Genomic DNA, 18389 nt, shown 5'->3' with positions numbered 1-18389 from the left:
CAATTCGGCCTTATCTTCCTATTCTTTCTCAAGTTTGGAGCATGATAAATATCTTTTAGTTCTTTAAGCATTTGTGGGAATATAAACTAAATTGGTGCACCTTACTTGGTCATGCAATCATAAAAAGCTAACCAAGGATAGCTCTCAAACACGACCTTTCAATAGTGAACAGCGCAGCGCTCCGTTTTTAGCCTATTTATGCAGTCAAGTAGGGTTCTACTATGAGCGTGAGTTTTGCGATCATAATAGACCAAATTTTATGTCAATGAGTAAAATATTGAAATTAGACAAAAGAAATTAATTTAGTGTATTAACTGAGAAGATGTGTACCGTGTAATATATTTTTGATTACTTTGTGATAGTAACGAAGTCTTGTGTACATCGGTTCATCACAATATGATAAATACATCTAATAATCTAGCAGTCATTTAACCAGTAAACTTCCGACAACCAGAAGAATTTTCGAGCATGAGTTAACATTTAATCTGTGGAACAAGATAAGTATTATTTTTTTTATCAGTCGTTAAGATAACACGTCTGGCAGGGGCAGCTGCGCTGTAAGGTCAGACGGTCTACAGTGCCCGTGAAAACTATGCTCCTGGGAGCCGTTATCTAACTCAAGTGGGGCGCTGACTTGAGAAGGAATTGCGTTTGCATGGGGAAAAGCAAAATCAAAACATGTCTCTGAATCTCGCAGATCTTCTGTGTATAAGTAACGAAATTAATGTTTTAATGTACACATTCAGCTTGTATAATTGTTCTTGTTCATACAATTGTTTATAATGCAGTTTATATAATTGTTCTCTGAAAATTGTTTTATTTCCAGTTTTCATTGTTTTATTAAAAAAACGAGGACCAAACAACAATGATATATATTAACAGCGCTCAAATATCATTCAACGAATTCATTATAAACCTAACCCATCAAAAATAATTTCTAAGATTGTCAGTGCATGTTTATATAATGCAGACATATATAATATAATATATTATAATTTAAAATAATTTAATTATATAATATAATACTAGAGACACTAGCAGTGACCTCAAAAGCTACACGCGGAAATTGCAAGCCTAGTTCACAGAAACAATAAATCCAGTCCTTATGAAATAATTTGTGATGAAAGCACAAAGTTCTGATAAGATAAGATAACTGAAATTTCTTTCCGTGAGATATCATGATCACGTTAAAAGTTAAGATGCTTGTAAACGATCGTTTCGTTGAAATAAAAACATAAAAAGTCCAATTTTCTTGATAAAAACTTTCACAGTGAGAGAAAGCAACAGCAGGAGAAAATGAGCGTCATGGAAAAAGCGCCAATAAAAGTTGGCGTCTCGCCAAGCGTTGACTGTCGCGAACAAATTTATTTCACAAGTTCCCCCATTAGTTACGATGGAGACGTCATTTCTGAGACGACTTTCAACCTTGAAAAAATATCTCTTTCGCTTGTCATCCATGCCTGGGTTGTCTATGGTCAATTACTATCATAAAGAATTATAAGGGGACTTTTGATTCAGGGGGTCGATCTATAGTCACGGAGGTTAATAAGATACGGTTTTATTGTGAAGTTGATATTCCTTTCTTAAGGATTTTGGTATCGAAGTTATTCAGGTGAATCTTGTTTCCCTATTTTGTTGAAGGTTTTATGAATTAATTAACTGGCTAGATTTGTTATTTGTTGACGCTGGTACTGATATTATACTGATGTTTACTGTTTAACAATAAAATTATTGCTGCTGTTATAAGTTCTATTCTAAATTATGTATAGGCTTTTAAATGTTTCAACATGAGATTACAGCGTTCACATAGCATAAATGCTCGCTCATATTTTGTAGAAATTGCTTGTTATCCTATATATTTAAAACAAAATGTCATAATACTTCTACTGGTCTTTCCTCCAGCAATCTTCAATGGCGCAATAGCAGCAGAAGCAACCACCCTCCTCAATATGTCCCTGAAAAGGGCACTCCTATAAGCACCCTATTATGAATGATGACTTGCACGACCCCATCACTCTCGATTATAACTCTGCAAATAAAAAGCTTATGCGCTGAGAGAATGAATACGAACTATTCAGATGAAAGTAAATGGATGAATTACGAGGCCATTGGGACATCGATTAGACTGGGACGTATACACTGAACTCGTCTTGAAGTCAAACGAATGCTTTCATTAAAATTAAGTGAAACTCTTTCCGTTATGTGATTTTAAATACATGTTAACAGTACAAATTATTCTATGAATGATGTATGACTGAGACTTGAAGGTATAGGCTTGTAGTCTTCCACCTTCCAGACAATTATTGAAAGTTTCGTTTCGTATTCTACTATCATCAGGCAATTATTAAAATTTTAATGTCTGATCTTGCAACAAAGATAGAAAGTTATGTAGTTTTCTATCCACAGACTACGATGGAAAGTTATGTAGTCTTCTATCCTCAGACTAGGATGAAAATTTATGTAGTCTTCTAACCTCAGACTAGGATAGAAAGTTAAGTAGTCTTCTATCCTCAGACTAGTATAGAATGTTATGTATTCTTCCATCCTCAGACTAGTATAGAATGTTATGTAGTCTTCTATCCTCAGACTAGCATAGAATGTTATGTATTCTTCCATTATATTATATTATATAAGATATTATCAGCATATTACATTGCATTACAAGTTGATATAACATCAGCGGATCAGGATGATATTATATCAGGTAACGGTGATAGATCAGGAACAAGCGACTTGAGAAAATAATTAATGTTACATAATATATCATTCGCTCTATTGAAAATATAATCTCTTTTAATTATAGACCTTCCAAGTAAATTAAATTCATGAATAAATAGTTAACTTTTGTGACGGTGTCCAATTTTCTTCTCCACCGTATCTTTTTCAGTGTATATTCGTAGTTCAAGCTTCACTAGGAACGACGACGCGGGCTAGCCTGTTTGTTTTCATAAGTCCTTTGCATTGGCGAAGAGATCCGCGCCGTTCCGAGCAGCCTTATCCCTATAGCTGTGGCTTTGCGGTAATATCCCTTCGTGACTCAATAAACAAACCTCATCCTTTGGTAAACTTCTGTCACGAATAGATAACCACCCCGGCAGTCAGATATAGAGGTGATAAAGCTGTGGACTTTGATTTACCACATAAGCCAGAAACCTTTAAGTCTCCACGAATGTTATTATCTTAGCTAGGTTTATTTTTGTGCGAGTACAGCACCTCAAATTTGTTGGACATGTTAGAGTTTACCAGATCAGTACTTGAGATCTCTGAACAATTCTAATCAACCTAGTGTAAAAAACTTATTTTTAAAAATATATTCATGATATACACTCGTAGAATCCGACAATAATTGAATTTTATATTGATTGCAAATTTTCCAATTTAAATTCTAAGAATGGTAAATATAATTCTATTACACTCTTCCGAATGAAAGTTCTCCTTAAATTTGCTCACTTGTATTTATATATATATATGGCTAATAATAATAATAGTTAAGACAATAGTAATATTATTAATATTTGGAGTAAAGTTAATTTAACGAGGACCATGCTAGGAAGCTATATTTTAACGGTGCAGGAGTAACGCGGTAACGTACAAAAATTCGTTGTGTGATTGATCACGTTGCGCGTCCCACTCAGAGCAGTAGGCCTAAACCCCTCACTCGTCTCTCAACGATCCATTTATTATGCGAACTATTCATCTCCAGGAGCCAGCTAGCATTCTTGACAATTGTAATTTGTATAATTTTGCTTACAAATGCTAATTTTAGCCAAAAATTTATGACTAATATTGTGACTATACAGCTTGAACACAACCTTTTGACAAATCACGTGCTCAATAAGATTTTGCTTCATCAACCAAAGGTCGCGATGAGCGAGTAAATGTCACTCCTGTTTAATTTATTAGATGCAATAATGCATAGTTTGCCCTCATTTTGGCACTAGACATCCAGGTTCCTACGTATTAATTCCTAATCTATTAAAATGAGAACAGCATTTAAACTACATTTTCTTAGCATTGTAACTTTATTACCGCTCGCGCAGATGCATGCGGTACAGTGTCAATACGAATATAATGGTATAGATGGCTCATTCAATTTAATTAAGTCTGACCGACTTATCAATATTAGCCTTTTCGTGGCTGTTACTATGGTTATCGGACTAGAAATTATTTACAATTAAATTGCATCGAAGATGAGCCCATACTTTTACGGCTACAATCATCATATGTATTGACAGTTTCAGGACTGGCAGGAATAATTCAGGAATTTCTCCAGTGTCAGGAATAACACATTGCGGCCTATGTACAGGTAGCGGCTGAGTTCTCGTCTGTGATTGGTGGGTTTGACTTGAAAGGCCGTCAGTGATTGGCCGAGTTACGAACTTGTAACTTATGTTGATAGTACGTCCCCTGAATATTTATCCACTCAGCCAGGCTGTGTACGTCATTCTATTTCTGCATTCTCATAGAACTGCTCATGCTTTTAAAGAAAACCAGAATTTCACGAGCACTCGCCACTCAAGCTGGATATTTTATTTTATTTTTTTTTCCGCCATGACAACGGGCACTCACGCTGTATTTTAAATTTTATTTTATTTTTTTTCCGCCATGACAACGGGCACTCACGCTGTATTTTAAATTTTATTTTATTTATTTTTCGCCATGACAGCGGGTACTCACGCTGTATTTTTTATATTTTATTTTTTCGCCATGACAGCAGGCACTCACGCTGTATGTTTTATTTTATTTTAATTTTTTTTTCGCCATGACAGCGGGCACTCACGCTGTCATGGCGGATACCATGAATACACTTGGAGTCGCGGCCGACGTACGGTGAGGGCAGACGTGAGCTAATCCATCACGGAAGCCAAGGCTTGCTTGTGCTTCCTACAGGCTAAACAAAGGCGCCCTTTACCGTCGGGGAGCCGTTACTTTCTTTGCCACTTAAAAACATAACCAAAGCCGTTCACTTACTTCACTATAACGAGCAAAATGTTTCCTTCCTGTTAGATTGCTTCATTGAGAACTGATTATTCGGACCGCTTGCGCTCCACATATTGACGGTTTCATTCAGGACTGAATTCCTTGATTTAGGCAAAAGGGAAGAAGGAAACAAGTTTTATTTGTGTTCAGGACATTCATATGTAGAAGAACAATATACGTTTATGCTAAATATTGTTGAGTTGTGAAAAGTGAATCTGAACTCCCAACAACACGTCAATTATTTAAATATTGTTAATAATTATTTAATTGATGTTATAATATATTATTGCAATAGTGTGAAGCATTTTGAGGTTAATTAATAGAGGTTGATAATTTGATCTTGAATTTCAAAAGCAAAATGGAGAGAGTTTCTTAACGGTTTGAAAACAAATTCGTCTAACACTGGAGAAAATTTTTTTCACTGAGCAAAAATGTTATGCATTTTTTCTTTTCCCAAATTCCATAAAATTTATTTTAATAAACTAAAATATTCTCGGCATTATGTGAGCTCCTCACAAAATACTAGCATAGTTCACTGCCAACGTTTAGGGCTAAATTAGCTGTCCTTGACAGAGTTGTTGAAAGTGTCCACTTGGTTTACTTCAACTTGGGTAAAGTTTACGCTAGGAAAAACTTGGTCTGCAGAAGAAGCATGTATAATTAGCTTCAACGCTATATGAAGCCGTGAGTGCTCACTGACCTCGAAACTATTCAATCATATTAACTATACGAAATATTGTCGGACGCGGAGTAAAGAATGCTAATAATTTTAGATCCAAACAAACTTATTTAATAATAATCGGCATCTTCTTCACCTTGAAACTCAGGATATTTAAACGGATCGAATTTTATGAAAAAATCCTTGCTCATCAATGAAGAAGTAATATGAAGAAATAAAATTTGGAAGCATGACTTGAGTTTCTTAATTTTGTATGACAAGTTTTCTTAACAATTGTCAGAAAAAATCGAACTGTATCTGCGCCTAAAACTAAATTTAATTAATATTAATTGAACCCAATCAGATTATTTACAATTGATTAGGTCCTAATCATCCATGTTTATTCCGTAAATATTTGAACTACATATCGGCCTATGTTGGCCATATAATAAAGTCTGCCTATATATATGCCGCACTCATATTTACGGCGTTTAGGCCTATATATGAAATGCTGATTAATTATCGAACACAAGTCAGTAATTTATAATCTAATTAAATTTTGCTTCTTCAATAAAAGTTGACTGCATATTAATGACCTTCGTCATCAAAATGTTCATTGAGATGCATAAATAATAATATAACATCGACAAAATTTAAATGAATATTATTTGGGTGTCTGATTGTGCTTTATTGTTCTTTACATTCTAGGATTTTCTCTGTAACGAATGTTTAGTTATCAATACAAAGACTGCGTTAAATGTTATTTCTGCCGAAACAGAACATATGATAAGATCTCACGGTATCTTATTTTCCCTATCGTATAAGTAGATAAAATAAATTGATGAAGTGTGGTCTCCAGTTCATGGTACGAAACTTTGATAAGTTGTGGGAAATTTTCGTTATGAATACGAAATGTCTTTAAATACTTCGTTATTGAGAAATCATGTCGTACATATATAAAATTAAATGAAAATTTATTTTTTTCTGAATTATGAATGCCTGCTACTTCCCAAATTTTCGTATAGAGAAACGAAATGTACTTGTATTTTCAAATAGTTATATTGCGGAATTTTGCTAACGAAGCATTTTCGGAGGTTTCGCTTTATATGAAGAAAAGCCAACTTCATGTTTTAGGGAATATCGTAAAAGCTTGCATATGAATTTTAATTCACTCTGTACCTGCTATGCATAGTTTCCTTTAAAATACCTAATCGGAGAAATACCTCCTGATTAGGTTTTTATGCGATTGTTTGGACTGCTTTTGACGCAAAAGATTCTTTTTTGCTCCATTAATTTACAAAAAAAAAACGGATAATGCGGTTACTCAATTTTTTTCTTGTTCTCATTTGGGCCGAAAGGAAATTTTCCAACTAATTTCCAGTAATCTTTACAATCAGGGCACGGTTGGAAAAAATGGGACAAAAAAATATTTATCGCTTTTAAAATCAGTTAATTTACGACGGTTCAATTTCTTATACAGAAGATAAACACAACCTGAAAGCATGGGAGCATTTTCGCAAATTTTTGGCTTAAAACAAGTGAAATGAAAACGTTAAAAAGCTGTTCATGATTGATTAAAAGTTTACATGATTAAGGAAACGAGACTAGGAAGTTTGTGTCCCTAATCAGCAGGATTTCAATCCAATTCAAACATTTGGCTAATTTCCTTCTCTTTACTTTCACGATTATTTCAGCCTATTGGCTAATCTAGGCCTAAAGCAATCGCGCTCTCCATGTGGTATGTACAATACAAACTATACCGTCAGGAAATGAGTTGGCATTTTCAAATTTTAAGAAATTTAATTCTAAGTAACGTTGTACAAATAAAATTTGAAATTATAGCCGAATTCAAGCGAATAAGTATAGTTATCGTTGTCATATATATAATACTTTAATTATATTAAACCCTTCAAATTGTTATGCATTTTTCATTTTAAATACATTTTTTGACGTCCTTCTATGCTCGGATGAATTTTGGGAAATCACAATTTAGTATTTTCCCAACATATAAATTGTAGTGTAATAAAACTATTTTTAGTTTTATCACACTGCATACTTACTTTTTATTATTTTTATTTTTATTTTTATTTATTTATTTGTGTGATTTATCTATTTTTAATTAATATAGTTCTATCTACCGCTTAACAAGACAGTCAGTACGATTAGAAACTATCGAATTTAAATGACAGACACGTCAAGATTCTACCACGATTGAATTACCTCATGCGTTGCGACCAAATTTCATTTATAAGATATATTGTTGTATATATATATTGTAAATATTGTTGTTGTATATGTTGTTTATTGTTTATATTATGCATGTATATATACAATATAATGTGACCCAATCAAATTCTCAACAAATAATTGTTTCTCAACTACAATAGAATGTGCACTGCTTGAAAATTTTATCACGTGTAATAGACATTCACTCTTCAATAGCAACACTTCATGCATTGATCGGTGACTCATCTATAGCTGAACACTCAGCGAGTCATACTGAGTGCGACTGACTCACAGGAAATGGTTCGCTATCTATCTACGCATTGACGCGTGCTTGTATGCGTCCATGTGATGTCAGTACTCGTACACTCATAGCCTAAGGCTTCCGCTGAGACAATATCCTTGCTACTCTTCACTCTGTACTTATTCGAAAGCTGGGTCAATACCATCAATTGTGGTAATAATTTATTATATATTTTTCGAAAGTTGCTTCGGCATTATTTGTTCGGTATGGTGGCCCAACAGATAATTCAATTTCAGAGTACAGAGATTGGAGTAGTGAGTTGTGGTTTAGATACCAGCTTCCTGTGATAAGTTCTGATCTAAATCAAGAAGGAGGCTGGGGGCTTGATCGAGAAGAGCAATATTGGAGCAGTGAGTTGCAAGTTCGAAGCCCCAGCAAAATGAAATAACTCAGCGAAATTTAGAATAGGTTGCTGGATATATTGGGCATAATAAACGTTGCTACGATCTCAAGCAACGTCAGCAACCGGCGAGCAATATTATTAAGTTTGTATGCTGATCATAATTATTAATGATATGCGTGCTTCAAGTAGCTCATGACATTGAAACAGTAACAGTATTTTAGGCAAACCACTTCGCTCTTTTTACACGCTCATGCGCACGAGCAACCGAACCATGCGCAAAAACTATAACGCTTAGACAGACTCGAGCAATCCTTTGCAACAAAAATAGGGCGGAAGCGCAGTTTTGCTCAGCATAATAATAATTACTACGGCTAAGTATCGCAAATCAATTTTTTGTGGGTTTTTCTTCTCACTTGGAACGTTCCGTCGAGAGCTGCGGACCTCAGCAGTCGGTGCAACGAATGTTGCGCATGCAGGGGGAGACTTAAAAATAATTGTGTTAGACTTTCTGTTTAGCCTAATATTCGGCCAAAATATCATTATATATGAGTATACAAAAGATATATATACATTTAAATGTATCAATAATATGAATTTTTTATTATGAGTCTTGTGAGGTTCGGCCGATCATGGGTAAGGGAAAGCGACAGTAAAATACAATATATGTATTATTACAAATTAAGCACTTAAATTTCATGGCAAGCAGAATCACCATGCATGATCATTCAAACATACGTAATACTCAGTACTCTCTATCAGTACTCTCTAAAAAATCAGTACTCTCTAAATCAGTACTCTCTAAAAAATCTAAGTAAAAAAAAATGGTGTTGCTTTCTACTCAAGCCTTACATGAACTATCGATCACTGCGTTATAGGTAGATTATCCAGTAACAATCAGCGAGTTAAAAATTGTGAGTATAAAATAAAATTCGTGATAAGTTAATTGAAAATAGAAACCACTTGGACTTCAAGATCTAAGTTATCATTTGCCGTTCAGATAAATTTGGCCTGCCAGCACACAGCATCAAGTTCAAAATAAAAGAATAACAACATGTTTTACTCATAACTTAGTCTTTTGATACTCATAAATTTGGTTTGAAGTAAATTCTTGGACGCGTTCGACACATAGAATGACTTTTCACATTATTAAAAGCATTGTTAAGCCCTAGTGGCTTAGGCGAAATTTCGACACTCAGGTTTCAAGGAGTTTTATTAGGGTAATCTTGAAAACATAGTTTCTGCAAGTATGACATCAGAAATATTTGCTATGAAATACATAAGATAAACAAATATGAGCAAAATTTAATCCAAGTTAACCAAAAAATATCATATCAGAATCAATAATGAAAGACTAATAAATTGCAGCGTTAAACTCACCGAAGTATTTCGCCACTAAAGAGGTTTGAACTATGAATGACAATTTATCTCCAGGTAAACTTCGGTCGGATGACTGAAGGTCTTAACGGAAAGATTACGTGAAGTGTACATGTGAAAAATTGCGATTACAAGCATGCTTTTTGAGATTTGAAACCAAATACAGTGCACACGGAGGCTTCGGTTCACTTTGCGGTAACGACATTCATTTCGAAATTTTGCTCCATTTCAAATAGAAAAGAGACATCCTATGAATTTAAATGAGGGCTTATTAGCTTAAATTATTTAAGCCCAGACCTAAAAAATTCTTAAAGCGATGTTAATCCGGCGGTCATCCAAACTGCAGGTTTCAAGGTACGGTAAAAATCCTTAACGGATAGATCTATGCTCTTGCCTTATTTTTGGCCCGTATTATCCCTATATTTTTAGGTTAATATGCAGGAATAAAGTACAAAACAGTCGGCTATTATCGGACCAAAAATCACGGAAGGGTTCGATTGTCCTTGATGCTTCATGCACGAGGTCATGCACTAGCGTGCATATGCACGCGATATAGAATCACAAAAACAGCATTAAAAAATATAACTCAGTACTCACTGCAGTGAGTGACAGAGAGCGCATTTTCTCGTCGACGAAGACTTGAGGTCACGGACAGACGGACGGACAGACGGACTGACAGACGGACAGACGGACATAACAGACAGACAGATAGACGGACAGACGGACAGACGGACAGACGGACAGACGGACATGGCGAGCACAATAGTGCATTTTTTCCATAAATGAGAAAATGCGCTAAAAACATATATGTGTTTCACACTGAACGCGTATTCACACAGCGTGTATAAACACTCTCAGTGTGAAATAAAACGTGTACGCTACGCAGCGGCTCTTTTCAGCGCATTTTCTCATTTATGGAAAAAAGGCGCTATTGTGCTCTTCATGTCCATGTCCGTCCGTCTGTCCGTCTGTCCGTGACCACATTTTCGTCTACTAAAAAATGCGCTCTCGCTGCAGTGAGTACCGAGTTATATATATTTTTTGTAATCGGGTTTAAAATTCGTGAGGTCAGATGCATCTCCTAACCTTGTCTCCACTCAAACGCAGACCTAGGATATATAGGATTCTTTGAGGATGTACAGAATATCAGCATAAAAAATATATCCATGAGAAAAAAGGAAAAAAAATCTATAAAAAATATATCGGGTATACAGAATATCGGCATAAAAATTTGAAAGCGTTAGCATTTGTAGTTTCAGAGTTGCCAAATCGGTATTTGAGTGCCTAAATTGTGCATGAGACATTGCAGTTGTTTATAAAGCGCATTATTAGCAGTGACGACATGGTGTGCTTCAGTATGGCGGCCATATTAGTTAAAATCTTATACGAATCATGGATATACGATCAAAATTGACAAGAATTGAAGACTCTCAGAGTAAAATGCAATAAACTGAATATTTGACATGTCCGTAGGTTTTAAATTGTTTCACAGCCGACATAACTCAAACACGTTAGCACACACTTAGCGTAAATGTATAAACTTCATGCAGCCTTCAATTTTAACAGCGTTTTAGTTATTAAAGTTGGGGCAAACTCCTCAATTTAATTACCTACATCAATGAGGTTTTGGTCAGTCACACCATAAAACTGCTTTTCAAATGATCGCGTCTTTTCAATCTAAAACTGTCTATCAAAGACGTGAAGTTGGCCGCTACGTATATGCTTATGCTATCACAAGACAGCGCGCTCGTTAGAAAGGAGACTTATTGGTTAATTGGGATTCAATTACTTTCTGAGCCTTTTATTAATTGTATGGGAATGGTGGACGATCGGAAATGTTATACGTTTTTGTTTTATATTAAACCTACAGTTTCCGTTCTTGCAGTGAAAAACAGTATTGATGTGATCAATAAATGCTTAGGAACATAAGCGTGCTTTTAAACTGAACTTTGTTTAAGAATAGCTACTTTCATCTCTTGTTCGTCGGTTATATTTTGAAAGAAATCCCAAGAAGATTGCCGGCTCAATAAACTTGACCTTTCATTGATAAATAAACTCGATTCGTGAAATTGCAACTCTTTGAAGTGAGTTAACCACTCAATCACTCAAATTTTGTGGGTCGATAATATAATGCGTATTTAAAAACTCTTACCAGTGAACCAATGGCATGAAAAGAACTGTTGTTTCTCATTTTCCGGTACACAGCACACCACGAGTTCAATAAAATTTGTTTATTGACAATGGCAAGAGACCACATTTCTCAGCGTTCCTCGAATCCTAGAAATAGCCCCTCGGAATGGTCCCCTCAAAATAGCCCTCAGATTTCTCTTCGCACTCGATTGCGTCAAGGCTTATAAACATTCTATATATACGTTTAGAGGACTCTGAGGTTTCTCAGATTCAGTGAGATTTACGGTCGTGTTTTGCACTTGGTTTTCGTTGAAGATGTGCCGATGCTTATATAGCTGGCGACAGAATGTCGAGTCGGAGAGAGAAAAAAACATGTGTGGATTGCATTAATTTTCACTGGACGTGAGTATATATCCTGTAAATTCTATTATAAAAAATGTTACATGTTTTAAGGAGCTCAATTATTCATACGCTCTATCAGAGCTTTTAATGATCTTTAGTTCAGGGGCATTTTTTTAAATAAACGTTTAAGGTTTTTTGCGAGTCCCTTCAAAGCAGATCAGAAGGATTTTCTTCCCTGAGATGTATGGACGGGAAAGTTTTCTTTACACCTACAGACATTATTTGTATACACTGAATATTTTCTAACATAATTTTCATTGCCGATATTTGTTGAAAATTATTTCTAAAAGATGATAAAACTAGTTTTCGATGCAATTTTCGTCGATTTAATCGACATTATTTTCTGTGTATCCTTGGTACTTTTGTGACTGAACAAATAAATGTTTTAATCCTAGTAAACGCTAACTACTTGAATTTTAGCAACCAACAAATATTTGATCGGCAGGTTTTCCTCACTGGAAAGTATTTATAATTTATTTTAGCATGGAGTAGTAAGGTCAATGTGACGAAGCGGTTTAAAGTAAAAAACATAAGTCTTTCATATAGAACTGATTGAATTATAGGAAATTTATATATACCATCCAATTAGTTGTTCGTAACGTCAAAAATAACCGAAAAATGCCAGCCTTCCTGATACCGCCACATCCGGACGAAGGTAGGGCGTCCATAGCTAGGGGATGGTAAGGGAAACTAATGACGATGAAGTCAAGGAAGAGCAACGATGAGGGCGAGTGAGGGGAATTGAGGGGGCGTGCGCACGGTGATATTGATTCAGGAAGGAACTCATGTACAGGAAAACGGAAATAAGGTGCAGATATGGGCGGAGGACTGCGGAAGGGAGGATGGCTCGGTTGGTGATCGAGGTGATGAGATCGGAACATCATTCTGCCGCTGTGGGTTCGAATCCTCGCGTGTTGTGCGGGATTCAGAACCAGAACGAAACCTATCAATATCCAGTGCATGTGTTGGAATCCTTTCGTGTCGTGGTAGATTCAGAACATCTATCAAACCTGGTATTATTGTACCACATGTGTTCGAATCCTTGTGTGTCGTGTCGGATTCAGAACCGGAACGAAACCTATCAATATACAGCGCATGTGTTCGAATCCTTTCGTGTCGTGGTAGATTCAGAACCGCTATCAAACCTGGTATTATTGTACCACTTGTGTTCGAATCCTCACGCGTTGATATGAATTCGTTGCTAGAGTCGATCATTATTCTGAAGCTGCGCATTGTATTCATAGCGTCTCACGCGGATTCAGTGCCGTATCTATGAATTATTCTGTGCCGCGGCGGGCTAATTAGTGATGGGACGCTAATTATTCTTAGTGTCTCACCGGGATTCTGAACAGGATCCGATAATTATGTCGTCTTGGCGTGTTAGAATCCTCGAGCGTCGGAATGAATTCATGACCGGAGCCTAGAATCATTCTGTTGCTGCCGGTTCGATCTTGCATCACTGGAAATCTCGGGTGAGAAACATTGTCTGCTAATTTAACATGTGATAAACTGTTTGTTAATTTATCTTATATTCTGTAGGGTTTATCCTCCTTATGCAGGATCGCATTATCTTCATTTTAACGCGCTAAAGATGAACCACGCAACCTGCGTGAAAATTTACAACCGCTCATATTCGCTCTAACCTGAAATTTAGACGCATTTGTATGCAGCCTGAAGACCAGCCTAGATGTGGCTCGTTCTCAGCACATTCTAAGCATGCCTTTCACGCGCCATTCTGTTGAAAAGGCGAATCTTTGAACTGCAGTGACTTCTTTTTCACGTCGTCGCTGAGTTTCGGTCGTCAGGTTTCCCTTTCACGTAAACCAGCCTCACAAGAAGTTTGATGAGCCTTTTAGTGATGATGGGTCGTTTTTATGATCATTGATTTCCTATAATTGGACTAAAATGGAATTATTGGCACATTTAATTGAGAAATCGGAGATTAAGTCGTTGACACTGACGATAAATATAGCCACCTTAAATTCTTTTTTAATTTGTTAAATCTTGGCAATACATCTAAAGTAAATATATTTTCAATGTTCGAACTTTACATGGATGTTGGAATGCATCGAATTGTTCAATGTAATGAAAATAATTATTCCATAGGCCAGGGACCTATTAATAAAATAAATAATAAGACTAAGTAGCATGTTTTAAAAACTCAAATTTCGTGTATTCATGATATCAAAATTTCTTTATTCCAAGTCCGATCTGTTTTCTCTGCGACCAAACTCATGGAAATTATTATTTAATTTGAGAGCTTTTGTTCCAGGCCGCCCTGCCCTAATCCAATAAAAGATCCTGGAGTCAGACACAAGCCGAATTCCGGATTCTGTAGGAGCAATTTGACCTCCGCTTTATGACGTTGTTAGGCTGGAGCCTCGTGGCCGTAACCTATAGAAAATAATAAGATTATAGGTGGCCGTTCGATTGTAGAAGTCAGCTCCCCTATATACACTTGCTATCTAAAATTGCTATCTATGATGAACACAAATTTTGAATTTTTGGTCAGCAGTCCGAATCGTAAGTAGCATATTTTGCCGGTAAATTCAAATAATTATTTCGACTTCAAATTCACAAAATTATATGGAAGTAAATAAGCTTTTATTTTCGATTGTATTGTCGTTTCGTAAGTTTTCGGATTCCGGTGCCCTGAGTTGGTGTGATGATGCAACATAATCCACATAACGCCGGCGCCGTATAACACTGATAGGATTTGCTACGCGTTAACCCATTCATCTCGGATACATTTACCGTCGTCAATGCTATTCGTACCTACAGTGGTTTGGGGAATGAGAAGTCCGATGACTCACGAAAGAGTATAGGATAACCGCGAAGGGGTCTGCCCTGTATGACAATTGCGTTGTGTACGTCGTGAAGAACCGACAACAGAAAATTGAAACTATGTCTCGATATGGAGAGGCATTTAAAAGACGTAAAAATAAGACTAATATCGAACCACAGAAAATCGAAGCACTGAAATCTTGCTTGTGTATTTGCAGCGAATGTTTAGATTCTTGATTATAGGGAAAAAGCAAAAAGGAAACATCTACGCAAGTTAAAAATCAGGTAGCATAGAAAACTGGAAATAAACTATAGATCAGTACTCACTGCAGTGAGTAACGTGAGAGCGCATTTTCTCGTCGACGAAAACTTGAGGTCACGGACGGACGGACAGACGGACAGACAGACAGACGGACATGGCGAGCACAATATAGTGCATTTTTTCCATATATAAGAAAATGCGCTAAAAATGCGCTAAAAAGGCAATAATCAATTTAATTCTGCTTTCTAGAATTGAGTGCTGGCGCCGAACTAATACCAGAAGACGTGACATCGTAATTGAGCTTAACGAGACCAGCGGCCGAGTAATCAGATGAGACTGTCTAGGCAGTGGCGCTGTCAGTGGCAAGGGTGGGCGGCAGTGGCACTGTCAGTGGCAAGGGTGGGCGGCAGTGGCGCTGTCAGTGGCAAGAATCAGCGGCAGTGGCGCTGTCAGTGGCAAGGGTGGGTGGCAGTGGCGCTGTCAGTGGCAAGGATGGGCGGCAGTGGCGCCGTCAGTGGCATGGGTGGATGGCAGTGGCGCTGTCAGTGGCAAGGGAGAGTGGGAGTGGCACTGTCAGTGGCAAGGGTGGGCGGCAGTGGCGCTGTCAGTGGCAAGGGAGAGCGGCAGTGGCACTGTCAGTGGCAAGGGTGGGTGGCAGTAGAGCTGTCAGTGGCAAAGGTGGGTGGCAGTGGCGCTGTCAGTGGCAAGGGTGGGCGGCAGTGGCGCTGTCAGTGGCAAGGGTGGGCGGCAGTGGCGCTGTCAGTGGCAAGGGTGGGTGGCAGTGGCACTGTACGTGGCAAGGGTGGGTGGCAGTGGCACTGTCAGTGGCAAGGTTGGACGGCAGTGGCGCTGTCAGTGGCAGGGGTGGCTATCGTTCCCCATTTTCATCGCTTACGAACGTCTGTCAGTCCCAGCCTAATCCCGAAATCGATTTTTCTCTTTCCACATCAGCAAACATCTGAAACATTTTTCAGTATATTACACTAATGGGTAATATTTTCAAAACTTTTCTGTAAACTGAGCGTCTCATCCGATTTTCACCAGCTTGCAGCGATAACAGGCGGAGCAATACAGTTCGTCTCTCACCCTTTATTCTCAAGACATCCGCTTTAATGAAGCAGTTCATCTTCTAGCACGTCGAGCTGATCTGTCTCTGTTTTCACTCCTTCGTGCAAGATATTCTTCAGCTTTAAGAGGAAATATCCCTGAGTCTTATGAGATATAACGAGAGTTTACGAGTACATATACAGAGTCTTATGCATGAGGTCTCTCGGTGCTACGGGTTCTTATTCAGGGTCGTATGAAATTTTCTTCGTGTTTGCGATTACTATAAATAATCGTAAGTTATAATCATAATAAGTACTTATTTATCATTAGTTTTCTTTAATCATAAGTTCGATGGTGAAGTTTTCGTTTTCGATGAAGACGTGGTGAATTTACATTGCGTTTTCTTTGGTTTTTGAATTATTGATAATTTTAACATAGTCCAATCCTAATTAACAATCTTAATTAGTAGTAATTCAACCGTGCTAGAATATTAAACTTTAGTTATGAATGACCCCATGTGAAACAAAGGTAATCATAAAGCCTCATTGTTTCATTTCGTGAAATCGCACGAGCTATTTCGAAATGCACAAGAAATTTGAAACTAATTATATTCATACGGCGTTATGAACGTATAAGATATAAAATATTTCGGTATGTTTCTACAAGCTGCTGAAACAGTTAGAAATTACGAAGAATAACATACGCACATGAGACTTAATATAAGATAATCCTAATTGATAATCGTAATTATTTAAAATTACGAAGAACAACATGCGCCCATAAGACTTAATATAAGATAATACTAATTAATAATCATAATTATTTAAAATTACGAAGAATAACACGCATCCCGTAGACTTAATATAAGATAATCCTAATTGATAATCGCAATTATTTAAAATTACGAAGAATAACACGCATCCCGTAGACTTAATATAAGATAATCCTAATTGATAATCGTAATTATTTAAAATTACGAAGATTAACATGTGCACGTTGAAGTGAAAGATAACTTTTTCGTTGAGCCAGCAGATAGTGACAGCAAGGTCCGGCGTTCCTGTCAAGAATATTTCCTGTTTTTACGTTGGTGTTATCAGCAGCCCTCGACCTCTTATCAGTTATCACTCTTTTAGGTGCAGCAGCTTCCCTCACACAGCCGCGGCCTATCCCTCGTGCCGTGCTTTATTGCTTGTGCTTTTGCTTCTTGCTTTCGTTCCGGCTCGAAATTTCGGTTAATTTTGGTTAATTTTAGTGAATTTTGGTTAATTATGGTTAATTTTATGTTTAATTTTGGTTAACTTTGCTTAATTTTGGTTAATTATGGTTAATTTTATGTTTAATTTTGGTTAACTTTGCTTAATTTTGGTTAATTATGGTTAATTTTATGTTTAATTTTGGTTACTTTGGCTTTATTTTGGTTAATTTTCCTTAATTTTGGTTAGTTTTGGTTAATTACCGAACTTTCATTATTTTTCCTACGGCTAATTAAAAATTTTGGTGTTCGTCTGACGAATGCTTGCTAATTTTTTGATAAACATAACAGTAGTTTGCTTCTTGGCTTGAAATTAAGTAAACTTGAAGAATTTTTAGCGGTGCGAAGGAGAATAAAAAGTTCCAAATTAAATTTGCAAATAGGAAATAATTTAATCACTAATCGAGAATTAGAGCACCTTAAATTAAAATCGTGACAAGTATCAAAAACTTTATAAACTTTGCGATTTATTGCGCCGAATGCGTGCAACTAATACATGCAACGAATGCGAGCAGCACATACGTGCAACAATACGTACAACGAATGCATGCAACAGTACGTACAACGAATGCATGCAACAGTACGTACAACGAATGCATGCAACTATACTGTGCGCAGTAAATGCCAGCG

The sequence above is a fragment of the Hyalella azteca genome, unplaced genomic scaffold, assembly GCF_000764305.2.
Source record: "Hyalella azteca isolate HAZT.00-mixed unplaced genomic scaffold, Hazt_2.0.2 contig6566, whole genome shotgun sequence".
NCBI lineage: Eukaryota > Metazoa > Arthropoda > Malacostraca > Amphipoda > Hyalellidae > Hyalella > Hyalella azteca.
Note: the sequence above shows the minus strand (reverse complement) of the source record.